At 38.7% G+C, this 22,107-nt stretch overlaps 1 protein-coding gene and 1 long non-coding RNA gene across 3 annotated transcripts in view; one reads left to right on the plus strand and one right to left on the minus strand.

Annotated features, from left to right (window-relative positions):
* Positions 1-22,107, plus strand: part of KCNB2 (potassium voltage-gated channel subfamily B member 2) — a 238,497-nt gene that overhangs the window by 7,576 nt on the left and 208,814 nt on the right. The window lies entirely within an intron of this gene.
* LOC309539272 lies at positions 675-8,300 on the minus strand. Of its 2 annotated transcripts, XR_014222798.1 has the most exons (3): positions 6,334-8,300; positions 1,689-1,818; positions 675-773 (listed from the first exon to the last, which is right to left on the minus strand). It is a non-coding gene; the product is annotated as an uncharacterized lncRNA (long non-coding RNA). The 2 variants fall into 2 exon arrangements; XR_014222799.1 differs by lacking the exon at positions 675-773 and having other exon boundaries at positions 1,013-1,818.

A 22,107-nucleotide genomic window follows, 5' to 3' on the forward strand; every position in this document is an offset into this window, starting at 1 on the left:
CCATTTGTGTTTTGAGTTTCTTTGTGAATATATACAGAGTATTTTAGTATCTTTAAACCCCGCCATTGATGACTTTGCTCTTGGCAAAATCTTTATTTATGCAATAATATTTACACACAGTTCTTTTCTTCTAGACAAAAAGGTGCTGGCACTCACAATGAAGTTGTTGTATTAAGTGCCACATTTTTAACCAGTGCTTTTCTTCTAGAAAAAAAGATGGTGGTATGCATACCCTTGAGTACTCCTATGGGGGGAGGGGAGCACTGCTTACATAGAAGACGTTCTCATTATTTGTGGCCAAAGTTGGTCTGGTAAGTATGGATAATCTGAAATTCCTGCCTAAAATATTATTATAATTGTCCTGATTATCCTGAACAGGCCTATTGTTTTGGCATATTCTGATTAACCTTGATACGTGACAAAGGCTTAATGGAAGGTCTAGATGACTAGCTTATCACTGTATGTTTCTTACAGATAAGTTCTCATAACCCAGTAGCTAAGTAAGCCTTCAAGTTGCTTGTGTTAAGTAGAATGTGTGAGATTAAAGAATGTACATCTGTATTTTGTGTGGGTCCCTAACAAGTATTATATGGATATAAAATATTTTATCAAATTGCTTGCAAGTTCTTTATGAAAATGATTTATTATTTATTTATTTATACAATAGTGCCAAATGTAACATGCAAGAACACATTTCAGAAGTTTTCTAAATGTTCTTAAGGAGCTAGTATTTCTTTAAAAAGTCTTGCCCAAATGATCTCTCTGAGCTTCTCCTAAAGGAGAAAAGAAGAAAACAAATATATGTAAGGGTAGTATCAGAAGCCTTCTGGATTTTTCTTTGAACTGGATCTAATATTTATACTCATATAGGTAAGCAATAATTTTTAAAAGATATAAATCTTAATATAAGAATGATGTGTCAGGTTAGGCAAAATAGTCAAAAGTGTCGGCAGCTGCAATGACCTGGCTAAAACTAATAGAGGGTGACCTAGATGCTATTACTTTTTTATAATATAAGACTTGTTAGTCTCTTACTATCCAAAGGTCTCCAAACAATTTACATTTAAAAACATAAACATAAATACATTGTACCATAACCCCCCCCCCCAAAACCGCTACAGAACTTTAAACAGAATGCACAGAAAGGACAGGAAAAAAGAAAGAATTAACCAACACAGCTCACATACCAAACTATTTGCTATTAAGAGACAAGCAAAATTGTCCATGATGTATCAAAACAAAATTGGAAAATGCTATTGCAAATATATAAAGCAACATAAAGACTTGGCATATGTTTTTAGAGCCTTCATACCAACTGTCAATGTAGACAGATAGAAATCTTTGACTTTTATATATAGCTGTAAAAAGTTCAACATATTTGTTTTTGGAAAGTCAGTGTTGTTGTAGAAACTGACCACAAGTGCCCAGTATCTGTTACCAATAAAGAATTAGCAGGCACCTTTTCTGGGATCCAGAGACTCTTTCCCGATTTCAGTTGTATGACTTAACTATTGACTTCTGTCCAGAAAAAAAATCAATCTAGTTATAGAGGATCAGTTATTCAGAGCATATGACAGAAAAGATGAAAAACAATAAAGAAAATATGGCCATTTTCAGGGATGGCAGTATGTAATTCAGAGGTATCAGAGGTCCCAGCACAGGCTGAACAGGTCACTATTTGTGCATACCTGCTCCATATTTTCATTTAAGGCAGAATGAACTGTAATTGAAGAGGTATTGTTTAGAAGCCATAGGTGGAGAGTGCCCAAGGATTGCAAAAGGAAATGCTTCAGAGAAAACATGAGGGGCATCTGAGCACTGAAAAATATAAAACAGAAACCAGAGAGATATTACACTGTACCTATATGAATTTGCATATGTAGTTGTTGTTTTTACCTGCCTATGTAGTGAATTGGAGCGGGTTGATAAATGTGATAGATACTAAAAATGTTGGACTAGGCAACAAAAAAGCCTTTTTAGAGATTTGATGTAAATATTAACGCTGTTCAGTTTGTTCTTTGTATTCTAATTGTCTCAATCTCTACATTAGCTGATATTGTAGTTTGTTGCACTGATTGAGCTATAAATGCTTAGTACTTCTTTCTTGACACCTTTCTAAAAATAGGATAATCAAGCATGATCATTTCATATGAATATTGGATTTTCTTCATGGTAATTTGTGTCTCCTGTCTTCAGCACTCACAAATATATATGTGCACTTTATCATTAGCAGCTGCAATGTGGGTGTGGCTATATCTTAAAGAGTTCTATCCCATCTTCCATTGTTGCCAGTTCCAGGTCAGGTTAGAAGCATAAAATATAATTGCTTCTGAGTTTGTGGGTGCCAGACTTCTAATCCTTGGATCTAGCAACTGTTGGAATTTAATCAAGGCTTGGTGTGTTAAACTGGGTGCCAGACCTCTCAAATCATTGGATCCAGCAAGTGTTAAGGGGCAAAGGTAGGTGCATAACTCAGAATAACTGACAATGGTCGTACACCAAAAGAAATAAATGCTTTCATTTGTGGACTAATTTCTTCATTTGATATAGTGTAGAGTTCACATTATTGTCCAAGAACAATCCTTTTAAGTAAAATGGGCACTCAGAACTTGTGTTTTAAAATCAGATGCACCTCATGTATCACACAGGCCAGGAACTCTCTTTTTCATTTAAAACTGAGGCTCGCAGTTGCATAGCTACAAAATGAATGTAATAAATATTCTAGCAGCACAGTTTGCCTTGGAATGGGCAGAGTAGTGTCTGCATTTCCATTATAAATCCATTATAAAGGGAGCAATTTTTCATACTGAAATCTGTCCATAAATATAGCTGTGACTGCAATCGAGTATGTACCTGATACAAAATTCAAACGTTTGCTTGATGGAACTTGAAGACAAAGAACTATTTAGACAGATTGAACATTACTTCAATTTATTAAGCCATAGAATTAGAGTGATTACTGTTTCCTGTTTTTGTAATATTTGAATTTTATTTTACATACATACATATATACATATATATATATATATATATATATATATATATATATATATATATGCTTTCGTAGATTTTCACGGGTACAGGAATGCAGGTTTTGGTGTCTTCGGGTGTCTTCCCGTGTAAGAGTCGGGGTGTCTGGGCGACGTTTCGACGAGGTCTCACTCGTCATCTTCAGGCTGGTGCTTTCGGCTTCTTGTTACTGGAACAGAGCAGAATCTGGTGTTTGAGTTCCTATAAATACTGTTGAGGGGTGTGGTGTATAGCCTCCAACGTTCTGGGCAGAGAGGAAGTTCCTAGATTAGTGTGCCTTTTCTTCTTTTGTTCCTTAATTACTTGAGGGATATCTTGAGTGATTTCATGAGTGATATTCTGAATACCACTGGGTGGGTCATTAAGTGTAGATTAGTTGCTAAAGCTTTCGTGTCTTGACCTCTTGAGCTTGTGAAGAGTTTTTCTGAGAAGATGGCTGTGCTGCATTTAGTTGTGCTCTGGCTTGGCTTCGTGTATAGGGGCGAGCTGTAATTTTGTGCCTTGTGCCAGCCAGATCTGTGTAGGGATTGCAGGGGGGTGCAGCATCCGGAGGTGCCACTATAGTTTGGCTACTGGATGGAGTCTGTAATATGTCTGTGGAGAGGGTCTGGGTTTGGGTCTGGTGTGGTTGATTGGTGACGGCGTTCTGTGTGCCTCTGGTTCTGGTGTCGGTTTTTGTGGGGAGGGCTAATTTCCAGATGTCAGGCAGGCGGGACGTGTCGTCACGCTTGTTCATGTTGTGAGGGTGTTTCTCTATCTCGATGGCTTCCATGATTATTCTCTTGTGGTGATGTTCCATGTTAAAGAGCAATTTGGAATCTGCAAAATTAATTTCGTGTCCTGTTTCTTTCATGTGTTGGAAAAGAGAGGAAGTTTTTTCTTCTTTTTTGACGGCATTCTTGTGTTCTGCGATACGTGCATTTATTCGTCTGTTTGTTTGTCCAATGTACGTGGCTGGGCAGACTTTGCAGGGTATTTCATAGACCCCTTGGTTTTCCAGCTGGATTTTGTCTTTTGGGTTTCTGAGGATATTGGCTATTTTTTGGTTGGTGCAGAAGGCTGTTTTGATATTGTGTTTATGGAGGATTTTGCTGATTTTGTCTGTAGTGCCCTTGATATAAGGAAGGAGGGCCATGCCATTGTTTTCTTCTGTGTCTTGGTTTTTGGGGGGTGTTTCTTTTTGGATTAGCTTTTTGGATTGGCTGGCACAAAGCACAAAACCACAGCTCGCCCCTATACACGAAGCCAAGCCAGAGCACAACTAAATGCAGCACAGCCATCTTCTCAGAAAAACTCTTCACAAGCTCAAGAGGTCAAGACACGAAAGCTTTAGCAACTAATCTACACTTAATGACCCACCCAGTGGTATTCAGAATATCACTCATGAAATCACTCAAGATATCCCTCAAGTAATTAAGGAACAAAAGAAGAAAAGGCACACTAATCTAGGAACTTCCTCTCTGCCCAGAACGTTGGAGGCTATACACCACACCCCTCAACAGTATTTATAGGAACTCAAACACCAGATTCTGCTCTGTTCCAGTAACAAGAAGCCGAAAGCACCAGCCTGAAGATGACGAGTGAGACCTCGTCGAAACGTCGCACAGACACCCCGACTCTTACACGGGAAGACACCCGAAGACACCAAAACCTGCATATATATATATATATTGGACAAACAAACAGACGAATAAATGCACGTATCGCAGAACACAAGAATGCCGTCAAAAAAGAAGAAAAAACTTCCTCTCTTTTCCAACACATGAAAGAAACAGGACACGAAATTAATTTTGCAGATTCCAAATTGCTCTTTAACATGGAACATCACCACAAGAGAATAATCATGGAAGCCATCGAGATAGAGAAACACCCTCACAACATGAACAAGCGTGACGACACGTCCCGCCTGCCAGACATCTGGAAATTAGCCCTCCCCACAAAAACCGACACCAGAACCAGAGGCACACAGAACGCCGTCACCAATCAACCACACCAGACCCAAACCCAGACCCTCTCCACAGACATATTACAGACTCCATCCAGTAGCCAAACTATAGTGGCACCTCCGGATGCTGCACCCCCCTGCAATCCCTACACAGATCTGGCTGGCACAAGGCACAAAACCATAGCTCGCCCCTATACACGAAGCCAAGCCAGAGCACAACTAAATGCAGCACAGCCATCTTCTCAGAAAAACTCTTCACAAGCTCAAGAGGTCAAGACACGAAAGCTTTAGCAACTAATCTACACTTAATGACCCACCCAGTGATATTCAGAATATCACTCATGAAATCACCCAAGATATCCCTCAAGTAATTAAGGAACAAAAGAAGAAAAGGCACACTAATCTAGGAACTTCCTCTCTGCCCAGAACGTTGGAGGCTATACACCACACCCCTCAACAGTATTTATAGGAACTCAAACACCAGACTCTGCTCTGTTCCAGTAACAAGAAGCCGAAAGCACCAGCCTGAAGATGACGAGTGAGACCTCGTCGAAACGTCGCACAGACACCCCGACTCTTACACGGGAAGACACCCGAAGACACCAAAACCTGCATTCCTGTACCCGTGAAAATCTACGAAAGCATATATATATATATATATATAATTTTATTTCTTTTCCATTTAATGATATACATTCACACCATTATTATCCACTTTACCTCCCTGCCTCTTTAGAGCCTCTCGACTTCCAGTCGTAATATTTGAATTTTTAGCAAGTTAATAGGACTTCCATCGTTCCTTTTTCTCTACGTTCACAGGAAGATGGGTTCATACTTAACATTAAGCCACACTATGGCTTGGAGTGAATGAGTACGCATGCTGGTGCTTAGTGAGAAATTTGTGGCTGCCTCTCTCCTCTCCCTCCTTTGCGATTGCCAGGTGCTAAGCCATTGTTTGGCTTAGTGCTATGCCCAAACAAACTATGGGCTGCAACCAAGGTTTGTTCTTGACTTAATGTTCATGGTTTAATCAGAAGACACAAACTATAAAATGTACATATGAAGATATAACCAGCCAAACTATAAGGAAAATTCTGGGACCCAGGGAGAAAAATGGGCACATGGAGTGAGGTTACAGTTGATGATATAAAGAAAGCAGGCAAAACAATACAAAGGATCTAACTTTGTATGGCTTCAGATTTATTATATATTTATACTCTGCCTTTGTTCCTGACAGGACTCAGGGCAGTTTATGGATAAAAACAAGAACCACTAAAAAAATTTAAAAATCCATCATTAAAATACAAAATAGAATTAAAGCTATGTATCACATCTGTTTAAAACATACCAATAATTACAATAAGGCGCTAGCCTTTTAATTAAAAGCAGTCAGTTCATAGAAGCCTGTTGGAACAAGAAGGTCTTCACTTGCTGATAGGACAGCAAGGAGGGACCCAATTAACTTCTCTCCTGTGTCCCCACCAAGTGTGCCTGTGAGGATGGTGGGACAAGTGCTTTTTTTCCTAGAAAAAGATGTGCTGGAACTGAGTTCCAGTGAGTTCCGGCTGAAAAAAGCACTGGGTGGGACCAAGAGAAGGACCGTCCTTGAAGATCCCAAAGCATGGGCAGGTTTGTATGAGGGAATTCAGTCTTTCAGATACCTAGGACCTAAGCTCATCATCATGAAGCTGTATTGAATGAGGCCATTTAGCTCAGTTCCTAAATGAGAAACTAAATACAGAAAACTGAATATACACTATTATCTGTTGCTGTTAAACTGCTAACCATAAGCTCCATCAGAGTTTCTATTTCTAGTGACTGGAAGCAGTTACATCTCTCAGGTGTAATTTCATTACATTGTTCATAAAAACACTATTAAGTAACACCCAATCAACCTTATGCATAGCAATTATACAGAAGATTCCCCTGGTAGTTAGTGGGATTGCTGTGATGCTCAGTATGCTCAACAGTTTCTGTTAAAATCAATTTGCTATCTTAACTGCCACAGTATGGCATTCATTGGAGAAGTAGGATATACATATGTGAAAGGTATACAAACAGGAGGAGGTGTGGTAGTTGGTGGATATTAAAATGAGGGCAGGAGGGACAGGAGTCTTGAGTAGGAGATAAAGGGGATAGGAGAAGAGGTGCCTCTTCTACAGTGCATTTTGCATGCTTCCATTTAGCTCAACACAGCTTATAGAGTTTCAGGAAAGTGCCTGAAGGCAAAAGGCTGGGGCCTTCTGAGGCAGTGGATAGGGACCCACTACCACAGCTGGCCCTGGGCCTGTAGGCCCCCATTAACTTTTTTGTGGCTCAGCACAGGCTCAGGACTGTCATCGTAATTTCCCCACAATGCAGTGCTGTTGCATAATTCACGGGCACTGCATTGTGGATAAATCAAAGTAAGTGAGATTGCACTGGCATGGGCCCAGCATGGCCATCAGCACTGATACTGCATTCTGGTGAAATTCAAATGGTGGCCATGCCAGTGAGACCAGCCATGTGAGCTCCCATTCACCACTGGACCATCTCCACCATCCCTTAAAGTGAGGGACTAACTACAGTTGAGGGATCCACTCCTGAAACCTGCTGCCAGCCCTGTATATTTTGGAAATCATAGGCCAGGATTCACCAACCATTTTTGACCAGTGATCATGATTGGAATTTTGAGGAAGTGCTGTGGGTGCTAGTCACAAAACGCTGCTGTGGCATAACACAACATGGTTGCTACATCTAAACAAATAAGACTACCACAAAATGGTGTGGGCATGCCCACCCCTATCAGCCACCCCATCAATGCATGCAAAAAAGGCATCTACAGCAGCCATTGTCGTGTTCTCTCACAGAGAGAACTCTTTGCACCAATCCTGTTCAGAATAGAAGGAAGGCTGGGTTTCCAAGTGTAAAGGGGACATGCTCAGTGTAGAAGAGGCTAAGCCAGTGCAAACAGGAACTCAGCAGGAAGAAGAAATAAGTCTCCCATGCATTGTGGAATTTTAAGAAGATTTATACTGAGGCTCCACATGAAGTACTGGTAGCTGCAGGCATTATGCTGGTGATACTACTGCATGCCATTTAAGCACAAGGATCAATATTGTCTTATTTGTTATTCTGGGATAGGTCAGTCAGTAGAGCATGAGATACTTATTCTCAGCATTGTGGGCTCAAGCCCCACATAGGACAAAAAGATTCCTGCATTGCAGAGGGTTGGGCCTAGATGATGCTAGTGGTCCCTTCCTACTCTAAATTTCTATGATTCCTCTTCAGGGAAATAGCAAAAGAAAAGAAAGAAAATGGTAAGTTACTCCAACTGAGGTCCTGGTCTGGATACTGTGAGCATGTTAAATATTCTTCATATGGGCTGTGAAAGTCTCACACAGCTGGCTGAATTTGTATGTAAAATAATTTAATAAAATGGCTCTTACTAAGTTTTTTCTAGATAACGAAGCACTGTTTTAAAAAATAATAATCCATAAACACAGTTCCTGAGACTTAGTTGTTTATTTTGTCTTTGTGGTGCATGGAATGCATACACAAAATTCATGATAAGACATATTTACTACCATTTTATATACCTAAGTAGGAAGTAAGTGTGTCATGCTCCCAGTAAAACAGAACTATATTTCTTAGTTTGAGGAGGCTAGCTTCCCATTCTGAAAAAGAACCAAGCCCCATATTGGATTCTGTTTGCCTTTGTATGTTGGAGTTAGCACTCAGATGTGTACTTAACTGACAGATCTTGGCTGATTCCTATTCTGTGTACACATTACCTCTTGTATATAATGTTTTAAAAATCTCTGTTTAATTTACATGAAGATGAACATGTTTATACAAGCACCAGGTGTGGTGTACTAATGGACTGTGGTAAAGGGTAGGGGGAAATGCACTAAGTGTCATAGCATAGTTCATCTCGTTTGCAGAAATGGATAAGATGCTTATTTTAGGCATCTGCGTTAAAAGCATTAGCTGGGTGAGAGAAGAAAACCTAGGAAATGGAAACATTTTGAAAGGCTGCTTTCACATTTCCAGTGTCTGGCTTTTCAACTGGATCTTAAAATGTTGGCTGGGGGTTTAAATCGACAGATTTGCCCATCCCTACTCAGGTCACTGCCTCTCCTTTCTCTCTTCATTTTATGGTAATAAATTAATTTCTTAACAAGGAGTTGGCATGACTGCGCTTTTCACTGTAGACACCCAGAGGCGTGCCTAGGGGCTCATGAAACCTCCCCCACCAGGTGTACAGGTCCAGGAGCACAAAAATTACCTATCAGACAATGGAATGTATGCATATGGCAATGCGCCGCACACTGTTGCCACAAGATCAAACACAAGAGAAGCTTCCATGGCACAAAGGCATGAGATTTTATGCACCCTTTCTCTTCACCTCGCCCTCACTCCAGATGTATTTGCGTCACATAAAATGTACTAATTTCTAATTTTTGTGGGGGGGTTGCCGAAACAGTTCTTTTTTAAAAAAATGTATTAAGTACAAATTAGAAAACATACATATTTACAACAAAAGAAAATACAAAAGAAAAAGAAAATACATATAACCAAGGGAAAAAAATAGAGAATAAAATTAGATAAAGAAATTAGAGAAATAGTTCTTTGAAAAGGGTGCAAGGGCAAAATGGAAGAGTAATGAAATCCCCTCTATACAAGATTGGATCCAAAAGCTGACAGAGTGTGCCAAATTAGATGGTTTATCAGAAAAAATAAAGAATAAATCAAAACAGGAATTTGTTTCAAAATGGGAGGTTTTCAAAGAATATCTGAAAAATAAATATAGTAGTTTAAATTCTGTTGCAGCGTTCGAGGAACTTCAGTAATAGTTGCAAGGTAGATATAAGAAATTAGATTTATTGAGAATAAGTTTAATTATGATAAAAGTGTGTATTGGCAATAAGTAATATGAATTTGAAATATGGAATAGACGGGAGGTTGGGTCTTTAGTGTTAAGACCAATAGATGTTTTATTGTTTGCTAAGAAAATTATGTGTCTATGGTTATTTTTGTAATTTGTGTGTAATTTCGTATTTGTGTTTCCCCCCCTGTTTTTTCCCCTTTTTTCTTGTTGTATAAATAATTTTATTGAATAAAAAGAAAGAAAAGGGTGCAAGGGACCAAAGGATGCATATGTAGACACCTTGTTTGTAGAATCTGCTAATTTATTTTGTTATGAAGCTAAACTTGTCTACCTCTTGATAATAGAATCTGACTTTGATAATCCTATATCATCCCCCTAATTTCTTGTGCATGGCTTTATATCAAGATGTGTATATGTAAGTGTAAAAAAAATTCAGCAAGAGGAGAATTGCATCTGTTCTTGAAACATGTTAAGAATAGTACATGGGACATGAGGGACCTCTGATGATCCTAGAAAGTACAATATGTAGGTTTGTTGAGGTTGCATTTCTGTACTCATTTACCTGAATTCAAAACCCCATTGTACTCAAAGGGACTGATTTCTGAGTAGGCGTGTACAGGACTGCACTGCATGTGATCTTAGAACAAATTCTACATGTTTGCCAGCTGACAAAGAATGCTCATTTCTTCCGGGTAATTGGGCTGAAAAGTTCTGGGAATTGGGGATGAGTTTGTCCTCCCTCCCTCCCTTCGTCATCTTCTTATTGACCTTCAATGTCCACAAAAAACTAATGTAGGAATATGTGGCTGGCAGACTATGAAAACATAGTGTGTTCTAATAAATCTTGCAGACTTTTTATTGTTATTGCAAGACTGACTTCAAGCACTTACCTAGATGGGTAACTATCAAATCTATCTCAAGTTGTCCAGATCAAATATCCAGAGATAAGGCAGCATTTCTCGCTCTTGCTGTATAGCAATTTGGAAGAGAGAGGAAATCCACCAAAGTTTGAAGCAAAGTTCATGCTAATATACCACATTGTAACCCCTTGCCCTGCACTTTGCTCTTTGGTTTGGCCATCAGGCAGCTTGCTGGGTAATGATATAGTCTGAGTTCCGTAGCTAATTTCCCAATAAAGACAATCATTTCCTAATGTAGTTTTCAATTGCTTTGGGAGTCGGGGGAGTCAAGGGAGCCCTTCTAATTGTGGCTGAACAATCTGAACAGTGCCATTTTCAAACTTTTTCCTCTGATGGCAGCAGGATGGCAATCAGTTCCTTTTAGCTTTTAACATTACAGTGTTCAGATTTTAAAGCTTTTACGCCAGTGTTGAAGCCTTTGCTTCACTTTTTTGGGAAAAATCAAATGGAAACTGGCAGAGAATTGTGAAGTAGCAGATTTAGCAAGCAACGTTAATGAGCACTTAAAGTTTGGTTGTTACCACAAAAGACTGATAAACGATATTCATTGGGGGGGGGGTAGAATGAAGATAGTGAATAGAGAAAAAGTAGTTTCGAAATCCTAGAACGGAGCAAGGAAGATAACTGGTCTAGGATTCTGGCTGGATCAGCAAAAGGAAGTACAGGCAGCAACCATTTTATGTGCATCTGATATGTGCACCTCCTAGAGCAAAATCCTCCTAGGAGGCTTAGTTTGGTCATAATCAAGTATACATTTCCAGAGTTAATGCTAAACATTACTTTTGTTAAATGAGCCACCAAAGCTACCACACAGCCATGAAAATTTGTGTCCCAGGCTTTTTAGACGCCTCTGCTCATGTACTATGTGAAATCAAAGGCACATTGGTTGCCAGATGTGAACTTTATTAGCATTATTTTCATCTCTCCTACCCCACTATGTGGAGTTTGCAAGCTGCAGAGAAAGGGGTTGGGATCAGAGTACCATGTGGGCAGACAGGCTGTAAAAGGGACAGAGAACATGGTATTTTGCTGTTTTGGAGCCAAGACTGCTGTGCCTATGGGAGAAGCAAGAGATTCTCTTGGAATGTGAATGCTCTGAATTTCCTCCTTCTAGACTCAGGTTGTATATATGTATAAATAAACCGTATATACTAAAGACACCACAGTCTCTGCTATGCCTCGTTTCCAAAGGAAACACAGACCTGGACCCCTGGAATCTCACTTCGCTCTGAGATTGGGGTAGTGTGTAACAGTACAAGATCAGAATGAGCTGAAAACAGGGTTGTGGTCATTAGTACTGTTTAAATAACCAATTAAGTCAGAGCATTGGCCTGTAAGCAATAAAATATATTTGTTGCCATTGAATTTCATGCAAAGATTTGGATTATTTTGATTATTTCCTATACATTTCTACTTCCTAAAACTGGCCAGGTTAGAATGGCAACTTCACATACAGCTGACTATGGGAGAAATTTGAATTCTGAGCCAAATCTAAATTGCATATTTTTTATCAATTAAACATTCAAAATAATGAAGATGCTCCACTACTTTTTCTGCCTTTTGACAAATGCTCAAACAACAACTTAATATAGCAACCATTGGATGGCAGTGTTTCTGTAGTATAGTTGAAAAAGTACACTGAAATAAGTTGTGGCAAAGAACTGTCAATTATTTCTGAGATTTTGTGAGCCACAAACACTATAGCTGTGGTGTACTAGAACACATTTAATTTATTTATTTATTTATTTGTTTGTTTATTTGTTTGTTTATTTATTTGAGATATTTTTGCCTACTCTTTATTTTAAAAATCCCACAGTAGGGTACTGTATCTCAGATGTAAGATGTAAGATGTATACAATGTAAGATGTATACAATGTAAAAACTTCATCAACACGGATCCAGCAAGGCAGGCAAACCCATCTCCACCAATGACCAAGTTAACCTGGATAATAGAACATAGATTGTAGCAACGTTCCAAGCACAGGTGACATATTGTGTTGAAACGCTTGTAAATTTTTAAACTGGTTTTTAACGTCTTTTATTGGCCTGTTCTCTGTTAACTGGTGGTAGTTGTTCCTCTGGAATTGAATTTAGCTGCTTGGCTTATTGTGTTTCCTGATTGATTAGTTGTATTGTTATATTGGATTGTTTCAACTTTTTATTGTACATTGCCTAGAGGAATGTGAGCTCAGTAGCAACTCATCCTTGTTTGTTTTCAGCAACTAGTACTCCAGAGGTACAGTGCCTACAAATATTGAGGCTGTTTAGCTTTCTGCACCGAGCAACCCCCCAAGCAACCCCCCAAACTGCTATGCTGCAGAGGGCCTGGGTGATGCATAAGGGCGGACCTCTGAGTGCTGCCTAGACCTGCTGCTGAGGAATTGTAAAGAAAAGGGATTCCTCTCCCTTACTTTCACTATCTACATACTAGGGATGCAGATGAACTATTCAAGAAAAGCCCTGGATGTTCCCCTCCCCATTTGTACAGGGGTTTAAAAAATAAAATAAAAAATCAGGGTAACACCTTGGGATAACAGCCTGAGCTATCATCTTCTGGAGCTTGGTTATATAAACAAGTCACAAACATTATTTTGCCACGTTCTCCTTCTAAGCCAAGAAAGCAGTGGCAGCACAAGTTTTATGCATCTTTTAGCAAAGTGTCAGGTGAATAATATTCTAACATTCTTAGCTTAGAAAATAAGCTACTGAAGATTAATTGTTAAGAGTAGAGGCAAAAGCCAGGCTGGTGAGTTGTAGCAACACAGGGACCATAGTCTAATGAGTATATGAACTCTCTTTACAGCTGACCTTAAACCATGGTGTACACTGATTTTTAATGGCTTGCATACACCAAAAGCTGTTTTCAGATTTTCCCACATGCACCTCTAATAATGTTCAGAAGTATGTTGCTATTAAAGCACCATGCCAAAACCAACACACACACACACACACACACACACACATATATATATATATATATATATATATATATATATATATATATATATATATAAATTCATTGCTGCCAATTGGATACTTAGCTGGTGATGGAATACTTCATTATCCATAAGTACAGATGGGATTGAGATAAGAATTTGCTATTAATGACTGTTTCCCAACTACTCCGTTGTGGGAAGAACATTTGGCTTGCTTGTAAAACTCGTGATAATACTCTCTGCCTTTGTTTGTAAATACCTATGTTAGCAGAGCTGTGGGCTAATAATTTAAATGGATGTTGTTGTTGTTGTTGTTGTTGTTGTAAGTTGTACTCCAACATCCGGAGGGCATTAGGTTGGCAAAATACTAGACAGATCTTTCTTTCTTTCTTTCTTTCTTTCTTTCTTTCTTTCTTGAATCCTAGGAAGGCTTTTATACTCATTGGTGCACTCAAACCTTGCAGAAAGCAGGACTGAACTCCTTGCACATCAGGTTGGCCACTGTCTTTCCTCACCACCCTCTCAGGCCCACTTTAACAGGTGGGTATGAAATCTCTTCAAGGAACACAAGAAGCTTCCTTATACTGAGTCAGACCATTGGTCCATCTATACCTGGAGTATACCCACATTGGCCACCCCCAGATCATGGAGTATAGCAGGATGGCATAGCAAATGGGTTTGGGCAAATTAGTCAATTTTAGTTCCACTTCATTTCTAATATAACATAATATACACCTTTTTTGAAAGCAATATCCCTAAATATGAGTTTTATTTACACCTTGCCCTACTATTTTGGCTAGAGAACTGTGTCACAAAATTTAGAGAAGGGTGAATTTTGAAAGATAGCGACAGTTTTGGTTCAGATCTTATTTTGGCTAAGTTCACATTAATATGTGGATCAAATTGAATTTGTATACTTAATAGCAGAATACCAAGAATTTGAATATGTAATATGCCATTGACACCAGACGTTTAAGCAAGTCTGGTAAATACTAGCTGCAAATTAAAAAGCCAAACTAATTAACCAATAATCTGAAGTTATATAACTTGCAAATACTGAAGCTATCTCTAAATTATATTTTTATGCTGTTCCCAAATGCTAGACTCACAATAAAATTAAATAAAAAGGAAATACGCATTTCATGCTCATAATTTGAGCCAAGTTTTAAATCCAGATGGTTAAATAGACTGTGGAACAGCTGACTCATGAGATGATCAGCTGTATTTAAAAGAGGAAAGCCAGAGCAGGGATCATCAGATTATCTCTCAAGAAAAATCACCATCTGCCTCCAAGAATATATGCAGGATGATAAAACTATCCTAACATGGAAATAAGATGCGGGTTTTGTGGAAATGGAATTCAACACCAGTGTTTACCGTATACATGTCTGCCTTTCAAACTTTTTAGTGAGCAACTACTTTTTTTTAAGATTGAGAAATTGATTGAAACAGAAAATAATCCTTTCCTTTTCCTTTTCCTACTAGTAATAGAGAATTTGATGTTAAATGCTCCCATTTTCCCGAAGGACTGTATTGATGGTTTGCTTGTGTTAGCACTAATGAATGCTATTACTCGGGAGATTGCAATCTTAATTACTCCTGTTTGACATAAATAATTACAGTTTGATACCCAGTTGTTAGAAATAGGCAAACTTCCACAAAGCTACATTGCCTTCATGGCTTGCATTTGGCTTGCCATTGCAACGTTCTTCTGAAGTAATAAAGTATGACCTTTTTTGAAATCAGCCGAGATTTTGTTGTGCAGTTGTCTAAGCTGTCTTTAAGTGTTCTAAACAGCAAATTCTGCATTTGCAGGTTGCCTTTCTCTACACAGCTCCCTTTTCACTGTTACTTTACAGAAACAATGCAAGTCATTATAAAACTGAATCAATCAGAAATGTTTAATTTAAGGGGGAGACTTCTGGGAAAAACACTGAGGATGTTGTAAGATAAATTCAAGATTTGACGGAAGGGTGGGTGGAACCAGCATCATGTAGCTAGAGAATGGTAGATACACCAGACCCAAACAGAACTCCATCCAGTCAGAAATGTACCCATTTTCACTTATGCTGCTTAAACTCTGTCCTGTCTAAACTGATATAATGCAACATATGAATAAAAGATGGAGATGTGCTCAGCTTAAGGTTTATGCTTTTCTACATAATGAGCTGCATGAAAGGCTAAAAGTAAAAAAGTGTATAAAGATAATAGAAAAGTACACATTATAGTCAAATGCATCTAACTGTAGCTCACAGCCCCCTTCTCAATATATATATATATATAAATTCAGGAAAAGGTAGGTAAGAGCTGAGAAAAGTGATGTTGGTGACCTTTGCCCTGCCTGCCATTCCCTTTCTCCAAATCCCCTCCTGAACAAGTCACTCCCCCTGTAGGTTTTCAAATACATGTTTTGATTCCTTAAGCATAGGCACTTCAGAATAAGCAAACTCCCTCTGAAACAAACTTCAGAATACGCAAACTGTTCTTTTTCAACAGTTAAGCTACTTCTTCTCGTGCACAATGTTTCATTCCTCGGGATGTAGCAAAATGTCTATTAAAGAAACCTGCAAACATCCAGCTATGCAGTTTTGTGGTTCTGATTCCATGATCCAAACATAGGCCAGTCACGATGCTTTACAGGGTTTAGCTGGTAATGTCCAAGATGCATGCCAGTGGCTTGCTGAGGGGTGGGGTGGGGGGACATAGGCAGGGGCCGCTCAGTGAGGAATATTCATTCACTCCATCCATTTCTCTCTGAGTCAAAGCATCATGGTTTAATTGTGAGAGGGAACCATGGCCAAACCAACCCCATTTGTGGTAAAGATGGAAACTCTCAGCTCAAGCACAAAGTTCTCACAATTAGAAGAGTTCCTGGAACAGTGGCCCCTAGTATCTCACTCTAAACTTGCTTTTGCTTTTTATGGGCAGGCCTACCTAAGGTGGATGGTACTTCTTCAGGTTGCCCACAGCTGTGTCCTATTCAGCGGCACTCTCCACACCCAGTTCCAGGTACAGCAGGTTCATTGAGTTACCCATGCGGTCCAAAAGATTGGAAATGGGCTGCTTTCCACTCTTCTCTTTATTCACTCTCTGTCGTCTTCTTCTTCTGCTTCAACTGTTTGGTGTTCCCATGCTTGTGCTCTATGTACAGCATTACTAAATTGGGCACATATACACAGAAAACATATGCTGGGGTTTATTACCCATGTCATTTCTCCAGAGGTGAGGCCAGAATCAGGATTCTGATTAATTATCCCAGGTGGTGAGGATGTTGCTGAATAAATATAAAAAACACAGATCCTGCTTTGTTAAGGAATTGTCCAAAAAAAAAATTCCTGCATGTCTGCAAACAGCACCAGCAAATAGCAATTTATAAATGGCAACTTAAAGGACATAGCCCTGCAATCACAATACAAGCATAACAAATAATTTATTTTATTTATTTCCTAAAATTTATATACCATTTGATTATAACAATAACAACACCAACACCTCAAAGCGGTTTACAAAACATACAGGAATTCATTCTCAATCCCCTTCATAACTAGTCAGGCAAATACATAAATTCAGTGTATTTTATAAAATGTGATAAGAGCCCAGAAGTATTATTCAGTTCCTTCACCAGAAGAAGCCAACTTCCTCTCTCGACTTTTAGGCCTTCCCATAGTGACTCCTGCCCCTACAGTTCATTGGGTACATCCAGTGCATGCATATTCACACGTTCACTTCAAAAACTTTGTAACATTCAGAATGGGTCACAAGCAGCAATGCCAGCAATAAAAACAGTACAACTTACAAAATATATAAAATGGTAATAACTGTTTCCTAATATATATTTAAGCACATCTCAATTTCTTGGTACTTCTACATTATTGAAAGGCACTGTAAATGCTCCCACTGTAGCCTTTCTATTTGTCTGGGCTTTGGTTATCCAAGGAAATCCAGCAAGCTAGCTGGACAAGTGATGTTTTGCCATCCATAGAGAAAAAAGATTGCAGAGGGGATGCAAAAAAGCCAATCAGTATCATCAAGCCATTCCAACAGTCTGCAAACATCTGGTCTGTGATGCTTTTGTCTCGCATCTACTAATTATACTCATCTCACTTTATGAAATCAAACTCCCAAATAAAGCCTCCCTATGTGATTTCATTTCCTTTTATTAAAAACGATTGGCAGATATCTGGTAATGGATTTGGTTTCAAAGTGATTTCTTGCCTGTGATGAAATGCTATTATAAACCACTTGATGGCAACAAAGCAGTTCAAATAAAATCTGTACTATCAAAAGCTTTACAGAGGATCAAAATAACATTTGACATCTAAACTCAGAAGGCAATTCTAAGCTATGGGGAGCCATAAAACAAATTACAGTAATGCTGATCAATTGTCATTGGGCTGATCTCTTAGTACAAAGTGGTGTTTGTTTGTTTTTTAAAGAGATAACAAAAGCAATAGGCATCAGAAATATTGGCCATAATACTCTGCCCTAGAAAACAAAAATAATGTAAACCAATCAGTACTGTTTTTGGTGCTAATTCAATATATGTTTGTATTTAATACTATTTAATATATAATACTGTATTTCTTTGCTGCAAAGCTGGAAATATATATGAAACATTCTTTCCAATAGAAACTAAAGTATAGAAGGGAAAGAAAAATACATGTCCCTACAGGAATCATGGCAGTAACATCTACTGTTGGGAAATTCCCTTCACCGTCTGCTCCCCCTCCCCTCCCCCCCCGCCTTGAAATACATCCATTTATTTTTTCAAAAGTTTTCTAACGAATACTTGGCAGGAGGTGGGCAGGATCACTCAGGGGTTTATAGGCTTGAAAAACACTAGTCCTCCCCTGCCAGATCCTGCCACCCCTCCCCTCAAAAAAATCCTTACTTTTAAGAAGGGAGATGAGGCAATAGGGAAGACTTGCTAACAACAGAAGTGGCTTTATTTCTGTGTCCTTAACCAGCAGTGATTCTCCTTTGCATGACACCTGGGAAGCATTTGGAAACCCCCTGCCCCCAATTCTGAATTTACCTCTATCACTAGTAGCGTTTCTGAATTGGCTTTCTGTGGCCTTGGATGGATAATTCTGGGTTCTAACTTTCATCCTTTAAGCCTTTAATGGCCTGGGCCCCACATAAGTAAACCACTTTTCTCCCTTCCCAGTCACAATCTCTAAAACAATTTATGGTCATGTAAATGTGGAATGTGGCTTGGGAAATCAGATATGGGTTAGATGAAGCTAAGAAGATACACTAAAATTACATTCTATGAAGAAATAATTATAGCAGCACTATAAAGCAGCTGAAAGCGGCTACATATTTGTTCCTTCAACTACTTAATGGAATTGGAGCATGTTCCATAGCCCAGAATACAAGAGATTTTGTATTTTGTATCTTGCCTTTAGTTAACTAATTAACTCTAGGTCGTAAGATTATCGTACGTTATTATTGAACAAGAGGGATGAAATGAATGTTAACTAAGGTCTTGTCAGTTTCTCATATTGTCAGTTTTTACACTCAGGACCAAAAATTACAATGTCTGCAGCAGATGAACAGTCTGCGTGAGAAGCCTTTCCTCAGTGACTAGGGAAATATATTATTGTAAAAATCTTGAATGTGGTCTCAATGCTAGAAATTGCTGTTCATACAGCAGAGAAATGCAGAAATGCCCGAAGAATATTTGATTTGCTCATCATTTATTTGTTCCAGATAAAAGGGAGATAAGTGCTGTTAAAAATGAAATCATCCAAAGTATAGTCAGTTATATTGAGTCTGCTAAAAGGCTGCTGGCTAAAATCACTGAATTATACCATTATATATGGTGAATTGAGTGCTATAACAATACAATATGTCCTGACTATCCTCTTCTAGATTTTCATCTGCAATGCAGGGGGAAAGAATCAATAGATGAGAAATCTCCCCCAAACCAAATTATTCAAGGCGCCAATAAAAAGCTGATGATTACAGCCAATCTTGCAAGGGTCAAAGCCTCCAGTATGAGGTTTTGAAAGATTTTTTAGCCTTTATAAGTCATTGGTGGGGAAAAGTAAAGAAGCAAAATATCTTTATAAACATGGGTCTTCCAGAAAAGAAGAATAATGATGGAGTCATAGAACTGTAGAGTTCTTGCCTAAACAAATCCTTGTCTAAACAAAAAATTAGGAGGTCTCAAACTATGCTTCCGGTAAACCAAAAGAGCTGAAGTGCTTTAAAGGATGCCCCCACCCCCTGCAGTAAATAAATAAACAGGAAGAAAAGGTCCAACATAAAAATCAGTTGTTTTTTACATTTAGTTTTAACATTCAGTACAGACAGACCAAAGAAAGTATTATATATTTTATACAAACACTGGTACCCTTTTAAAACTTATGGTGGCGAATGAAAAATAACAACCCAACTCTGCCACCCTTAAAAGTTATTACGTACTTTTAAGTGGTGCACTTAAGGTTTGTAGTTGCAACACTTGGCGGCTTGGCAGCATTATAACTCTAACTTGGATTTAATCTGAGCAAAAAAACCCATTTCCCTCCTTGACTGTATGTCTTCTGCCCACCCCTTCCTGTCTGGTGGCAGCAGAAACAAGGAGGTCTATCAGAAGGCCTTTCTTTCTCCCTCCTAGGCATCACAATCATTGCCATAGCAGCAACATAGGCAACAGAGATCCTGGCAAATGTATTTTGCCCTGGGACATTTAAGATCTATGTTGCATGATCTCCATACAAAGGACTTGGGTGCTCTGGGGAAATGACATTTCCTTTGGCACCATGTCTAAAGGTAAAGGTAAAGGGACCCCTGACTGTTAGGTCCAGTCATGAACGACTCTAGGGTTGCAGCACTCATCTTACTTTACTGGCCGAGGGAGCCGGCGTACAGCTTCCAGATCATGTGGCCAGCATGACTAAGCTGCTTTTGGTGAACCAGAGCAGCGCATGGAAATGCTGTTCACCTTCCCGCTGTAGCGGTACCTATTAATCTCCTTGCACTTTTTGGGGTGCTTTTGAACTGCAAGGTTGGCAGGAGCAGGGACTGAGTAACGGGAGCTCACCCCATCACGGGGATTCGAACCACCAACCTTCTGGTCAGCAAGCCCTAGGCTCTGTGGTTTAGACGACAGCACCACCCTGGCACCATGTCTACACTTGCAGTATTCCAGCAGGTTCAAGGGATGGAGGATTATGCAGGCTCTCCCTACTGCAATAGCCAGGCCAGGGAAGTGAGGAGGAGAAGTAGGTATGACTAGAGAGGCTTGGGAGGGTGTTTGGATTCTGCTGCATTCAAAGTAGTATCTTTAGGAGTGCAATGATATACAGATTGCACTCAGAGTTAACCGAGCTATTTATAATTTTTAAAGAGCTAATTTAAATATATAATTTTACCGGGCCCAATTCCAAATCATGATGGGGATATTCACCTATAACTTGATGATAACCCTTGTATCATTGTTGATTGCTTTGTTTGTGGTCAGATTAAAAAAGTCTGAAAAGCCATATTCTAAAATCCAGCAACATCATTTGGAGTGCAGATTTATATACCAAAAAAGAAGGTATTCTCAGTAGCTACTCCACAACTAGAACTCTCTTATCCTGAAAACTTGCCAAAGTGTATTTGTATGTCCTATAGTTTCTTCTGATTTTATGTTAAAAGGGTCCCATGAGATCCAGCTGGCACTCAGGAACTGAAAAATGCTGTGCAATGTAGCTTCTGCTAGGCTTAAAATAATGTTATGAGGCCCTCAATGGGATTAAAATGGGGCTCAGAATAAACCATGCTGAAGTTCTTTATAGTGTACTGTTGAAAATCTTCACCACTTTTTCTTTGTAAGTTTGTGTAGTCTGATTCTTCCAGCAAGGTTGAATTTTTAAAAATCTGGTTAGGATGCATTTTCCCACTATCTACCAAGAAGGCGCTAAAATTTAATACTCCACCAGGAGGCAAACTCATCTGGGATTATTAAATTGCATGCTGCTAATGCCTTCAAAGAGCAATATCTGAAACATATTTCAGGGAGAAATCTAACCATTAGTCTACAGTTTTATCCACTAAGTATGCTAGATAAATATGCAGCTGTAAACTGCACATTTTCTATCTGCAGTAAGTTATGAGTGGAGAAAATTCTTAAGAGCTAATGCTGTGCCTTGACAGGAAGAGTCAGAATTATAGGTTTGTTTTATGCTTTTATTATTTAAGGTTTTACATAATTTTATTCAGATTTGCATAAATGCGTTTTATTTCATCTAATTTTAGTTTAATTTTAATTTTTTATCTTAATATTTGTTATAGGAGGAATAATCTTTTCTTTTAAAAGTGGCATTCTGTGATATGCCAGGGAAATTAGCATTTTTAGTTCCTTTATAAAGGAACTAAATAGGAATCTAAATCTATTTTTTATTTTTTTTATTCAAA

This window comes from Podarcis vaucheri (assembly GCF_965113315.1).
Source record: "Podarcis vaucheri genome assembly, chromosome: 8".
Lineage (NCBI taxonomy): Eukaryota > Metazoa > Chordata > Lepidosauria > Squamata > Lacertidae > Podarcis > Podarcis vaucheri.